The sequence below is a fragment of the Macadamia integrifolia genome, chromosome 14 (genome assembly GCF_013358625.1).
Source record: "Macadamia integrifolia cultivar HAES 741 chromosome 14, SCU_Mint_v3, whole genome shotgun sequence".
NCBI lineage: Eukaryota > Viridiplantae > Streptophyta > Magnoliopsida > Proteales > Proteaceae > Macadamia > Macadamia integrifolia.
In genome coordinates this window covers 21,548,938-21,555,019 of record NC_056570.1, presented here as the reverse complement: position 1 = coordinate 21,555,019, position 6,082 = coordinate 21,548,938, and the positions used below count along the sequence as shown (strand labels likewise).

Genomic DNA, 6,082 nt, shown 5'->3' with positions numbered 1-6,082 from the left:
CTGTTGTGTTTATTTCAGAAAGCTCTCTGATGGATCATTCATATATTTGTTGCTTTATGTTGATGATATGTTGATTGTAGCAAAAGGTAGGAATGATGTCAATAGGTTGAAGGAACAATTAAGTTCTGAATTTGAGATGAAAGATTTGGGGGCAGCAAGGAAGATCCTTGGTATGGAGATCAAGAGGGATAGAAAAGCAGGGAAGTTGTGGCTATCTCAACAAAAGTACACTGAGAAAGTATTGAATCGTTTTGGCATGAAATATGCCAAACCTATAACTACTCCTCTTGCATCTCATTTTAGATTTTCAACTGCTCTATCACCTAAGACAGATGAAGCGGTGGAGCACATGTCACGTGTTCCTTATTTTAGTGCAGTTGGCTCTGTTATGTATACTATGATTTGCACTCGTCCTGACATTTCATAAGCTGTCAGTGTGGTGAGCAGATATTTGTCATGTCCAGGCAGAACTCATTGGGAAGCAGTGAAGTGGATATTTAGGTACTTGAAAGGGACCTCTGGTGTTTGTTTGGAGTTTGGGAGGAATGGTGATAGTTTATCTGGTTATGTTGATTCAGATTACGCAGGTGATCTTGACAAGAGGAGGTCACTCACAAGCTATGTATTTACTCTTGAAGGAAGTACGGTTAGTTGGAAAGCTACTTTACAGGCTACAGTTGCATTATCTACTACTGAAGCAGAGAATATGGCAGTGACTGAGGCAATTAAAGAAGCTATTTGGCTTAGAGGTTTGTTGGGAGAACTCAGCATGAATCATGGGGTGACTGTTGTCCATTGTGATAGTCAGAGTGCTATTCACTTGACTAAAGATCCAATGTATCATGAGAGGACAAAGCACATTGATGTTCCGTATCATTTCATAAAAGAGATAATTGCTCAAGGTAATATTCAAGTGTTGAAGATTGGTACTGAAGATAATCCAGCTGATATGTTAACTAAGCCTTTATGTGTTGGTAAGTTCGAGCATTGCTTGAACTTACTTGGTGTTTGTCGTGTTTGAGTTCAGCCCTTTGGAGGGCTATTGGAGAAGATGAAGATATTAGCTATTTGTTTATCTGTTGGAGGAGAATTCAAGCCAAGGTGGAAATTTATTAAGTTTGTCTCGAATTCTTGACCCGTTTTGAAGATTGACCCGATCCGATATATTTTGGTGGCGACCCAAATGGAAAATTTTCTGAGATCTGTGATGGAAGCAGAGGGCTTGGGCTGATAGGTAAGCTCGGAGCCCATCACTGATCTCGTATGGGGGTGTGGGGGAGGTATGGTTCGACCGGATCGACTGCGACCCGATGGGTTGACTAGCGATTTGGAGTATATATAATGTACTGTTGCTTATTGAGAAAGTCATTGTATTCCAGGGTTTTCACGCAGCTAGGGTTTCGGGGCGAGTTTTTCCTCGCCGCTGCTAGGGTGTAATTTCTCCTCTGCATAGTGAATCATCTTCTTCTTCGCCCGAGGACGTAGCACACCACCCTGGTGTGTGAACCTTGTTAAATCTCTGTCGTACGGATCTATTGTCTCTTTATTCGTGTTTCTTGGTGTTTGATCTAACACCACGGTTTCTAAAGAATCCAAGATGAGACTTGAAAATTCATTTGGAGAATCAGTACTCTTCCAAAGAGTAAGTCCCCTTTTTGGCGTTGTTGTGCTGATTGCTTATCTGTTCGGGAAGGCTTTCAAAGACGCCAAATGCAGCTTGAAGCATCATGTATTAGATGTGGAGACGCTTTGGACCTTCCCTCTTCATGCCTTCGTTTCATGCCCTTTATCTAAGGCTGTTTGGTTAGCTCCCCCTTATCTATTTGGGTTGATGATGCTTCTATTCATGACTTGGAATGTTGGAAGGTTCTTGGCAAAAATTTCCCGTCTTCCCACCCTTAAGCAAAGGAGATCGCTGGCTTTGCCTCCTTGTGTAAGCATTTATGGAAGGCTAAGAATAGGCTGGTTCACAACAAGAAGTTCTTCTCCCTTGCGGATGTCATCAGCAAAGCTCAAAGTGCTTATGCAGACTTTCTTCAGGAGACTTTAAAAGCTCAGCACTCAGTTCAGCCTCCTTCCTCCAGCATAGAAAGCCACTGGTCTTGCCCTAAAAACTGTTCCTACAAACTGTCACAAAGCAGGAATTGTTTTCATTGCTAGAGGAATTTTAGGGGAGATTTTGGTTGCAACCTCAGATCCCATATGTATCTTATACCTCCCCTTTGACTGTTGAGTTTGTTGATCTTCTTTCGGTGCAACTACTATGTGGTCAGGTCTATCAGACAGTGCACAACCACTCCGTTACCCACACTCTTTAATATACAAATAAAAATAAAGATATACACAATACATAAGATATATGGTTCGGCCAGAATGCCTACATCCACATTGAAATCTCGGTAAATGCATTTGGTGCTCTATCATACACAGTAGTAGGTTTAAAAAATCAGGTGCAACGGTAGCCAAAGAAGCAAACTCTTTCTTAGAAATGAAATAATGCGATGTGGCCAGATCCTAGAAGACCAATTCTTGATTCCATGAACTGATTTTACACCTCACTTTCCAGAAGCTTCGAAAGAGTATCGATGCCATATCTTTGCTATTCTAATGAGGTTTTCTCCTATATGCTCATGACAAGATGGTGCATCACTAAAAGTAGGTAGTATCTTACTTACAATTCAAAAACTCTCCCAAATAGGTTCTTTTCAATGCAATGTTGCGAAAATTATTGTAACTTCCTTGTCTGACATCGGATCAACACAATTACAATTGCATTGGAAAGGAGACTCCATAAACTGAGTTTCTCATGTATTTTTATTTTCTTAGTTCTACCATTAAACTTTCCAAAAATAGCTCCAAACATACTATCACTGCGTGAACCTATGAATTCATACCTTTTACTGTACAAGGCCTTCACCTAATGCATCCACCTTTTGCCAAACACTGTTTAAGTCCATAATAGGCTTCTAAATGTCATCCTTCATGTCCAGATGACTTTGTAATATTACCAAACTTTGTCCACACTAAAACTGACTTGTCTGCATTGTCTGAACATCACCACATAATTGCCAACAATGACAACACCTGATCCAATTACCCAAAAAGCCATATATATTTTTTTCTAAAATAGGTTTCTTCGGGCCTAAGAGTGTCTATACACGGATTCTGATCTTCTCCCAATGAAGGGGTAAATGAGCTCATTTTTGTACCAATTTTGGGTGTGATAAAACAATTTGACATTCAAACACTTCGGAAAATTTAGGATAATCTACCACTATTTCTATATTTCTCTTTGGAGGGGTATTTAGTCATTTTATATGGAAGATGTGTGGAGACGTTCAAGAGTGCAAGAAAATTAAGCTCCAAAACCTATAGATATAGGATCTCTTCGCCTCGAGGGATGTTCATCAATTCAAAGCGGCCTCCAGGGTGAAAAAAATAGGGATGTCTATGCCTCTTCACTATTGTAGGTTACAAAAGTAGTTTCAAGGAATGACGGTGTGATGCCAAAGTGTTTACGGACATGGAGTATGAGCGATGGGGTTTCAGGCCAACAATGAAGATGGTAGTGGGGTTCAAAGAGACGTAAGATATGGGTGCCATAGTAAGAGTGACCTAATATTATTTGTTTGGGGTTAGCTCCTTAGTAAAGCAAGGAAATCCTATTGGTGATAGCATACATTTGACCTATATGATGCCGCTTCTTTGATCATCACATGGATCTCTGCAAGCAAAATCCAATCATAGGAACTGTAGAGGATGCAATTTGCTCGAATGATTTAGGGCAATGAGTCACCTAGAAATTACAATAGGGCAAGCTGACACTGATGAACACAACAGGATATGGACTTGAACAATTAGAGGAGGCAGCTGCACAGGTTATAACGAAAGAGAAACGATGGCAGAGATGTCTTTGATACCATGTGAAGACTAATAAAACTCAATATATTGCACGCCTACTTATAGCTTGTAGTTTCACTCTTGCTTTAGCCTTACCTTCTATTATATTAGTAAAGGGTGTCTTACCATCTTTTGAAAGAAAGATGTACAATGGCGGTCTTCTCATCACTCTTTGGAGCGATTGATTTCGGCCAGGTTCTTCCATCAATCTCCTGTACCTTGCAACACTCCTTGTTCTGTGAACCGGTCGCTGGGGGGAAGGAGAGGCCGACAGGGACCCCCCACTGACTTGGCTTGGGCCTAAGTGAAAGTGAAGTGGTGGGGGAAAAATGATATTTGGTAAATGCATTATAGCTATTTGAAAATAGATCAGTAGATGTATGAAGGTTTACCTTTTCAACCCGGCTTTAAATCCACCTTGAGATTGAAAATGGATTAGTGAAAGGGAGGGATAGAGGGGCACCATGCAAGAGAGACGGAGGAACTCAGTAGGGAAGCGGGGAGAGAGAAGAACCTGAGAGATGAATTGAAGAGGTACCATCCATCCCTAGGGCAGGGTAGAGTCTCAGACGGAGGCATGCCAGCTCTAACGAGCCTGAAGGTGCTAGAACTAGGGGTGTCAATTGGTCGGTCTGGCTCGGTTTCGTTGGGTTGAGTCGGTTTTGGTGTGGGAAAGCTGAAACCGAAACCGAACCAATAAGGAAATTCCAGTTTCGGTTTCGGTTTCGGTGCGGTTTGGTTTCGGTTTGTCTTCGGTTTCTTAAATCGATTTGTAACCGAGTTGGTTTTGGTTTTTGGTCTAGTTTGGATTCAACTTTCCATACAAATGTATACAAAACTATGCAAATTTTGATTTTTTTAATGAATTTTGGAATGTTTCGGTTTCTTACCGGTTTGGTTTCGGGTTCATTCGGTTTTCGGTGCGGTTCGGTTTGGTTTTGGGGTTGCAATACTCCAAACCGAACCGAACCAATAAGGCTTCGGTTTGATTTGGTTCGATCGGTGCTATTATTGGTTTGGTCTGGCCGGTTTTACCGGTTCGGTTTAGGAATTGACACCCCTAGCTAGAACCTCATGATCTGGCAGGGGATGGGTAGCTATTTGGGGGAACAGTATTAGCACAACACCTCCAATTGAATTGTACTTTAGCTCACCATAAGTAAGGCGGTCATGGATGATTCATCACAATGTCTTACAAAAGCTAGTACCATGTCCCAGCCTCCGATGATAACGGCAAAAGCAAGAATAGACTTCATCGCCAGGCTACAACTAGTTGGATGAAGGCAGAATGAGTCATTCACTTAGGAAAGGAATAAACGCAAATCAATGAGCCTAAACAAGGTAAGTCAATATAAGGAAAGAAATAAAATGTAGCATATGTTATAAAGAATATCACTAATTACAATATTTACAGCTAGCAATGATAAGGCAGGTAAACAATAAGTAAATAGATACCCATGCCAGTCTGGCATATATCTACGTTATGTATTTACTATATATCACTTATAATACAAATGAAAGTCTCTATGTGGACAACGATAGAAGAGATCAACTAAGGTTAGAAATTTCACTCTCTGTGTGTGTGCTTGTGTGTGTGTGTGAGCTTGTTTCGTCTTAATTTTTCTTCATTTTAGTGGGGGGACATATCTTACTCAGGTTTTGAGTAGAAGAAGAACAGCACATTTAAATCTCATCCCAACCTCTCTTCCATTCTCTCCACCAACAGCACAGGTACCTTCATATTTTAACTTCAGTGAATGCAAATTGTTGATTAAAATCTTCCAGCTTATTTTATTTCTGCTATAATTTTTCTCTACTATTATTTTTACTTGAATTACAGGCTTGAAACATTACGTTGTGCCTAAAGATATATATAGTTACACCCTTGTTTACCAATATCAAATCCTTTTGTATAGAAGCCCAAGAGATTTAAGTTTGTTTACCATTTTTCTATGATCATAGCATAATCACCTTCATGCACATCTTCTTTCTTAGAGGAATATTCAACTTCAAGGATTTATCTCAACATTAGCACTTACCGTTGTACAGTGAGTCCAAAAAAAAAAAGGGACTAAAACAGATCACTATTGAAGGATAGAGAATATTCAGATCAGTATTGATCTAGGTCATTTGTTAGGATTGTCCATGGTCATTTTTTGAGATCATCAAAATCACATTATGA

At 40.1% G+C, this 6,082-nt stretch overlaps 1 long non-coding RNA gene across 1 annotated transcript in view; it reads left to right on the top strand.

Moving 5' to 3' along the window:
- The first annotated feature begins 5,451 nt into the window (after positions 1-5,451).
- LOC122060997 overlaps positions 5,452-6,082 on the top strand; it is a 2,214-nt gene continuing 1,583 nt past the window's right edge. The window contains exon 1 of the long non-coding RNA XR_006134525.1: positions 5,452-5,631. This is a non-coding gene — a long non-coding RNA (uncharacterized LOC122060997). The remainder of the gene's footprint in view (positions 5,632-6,082) is intronic.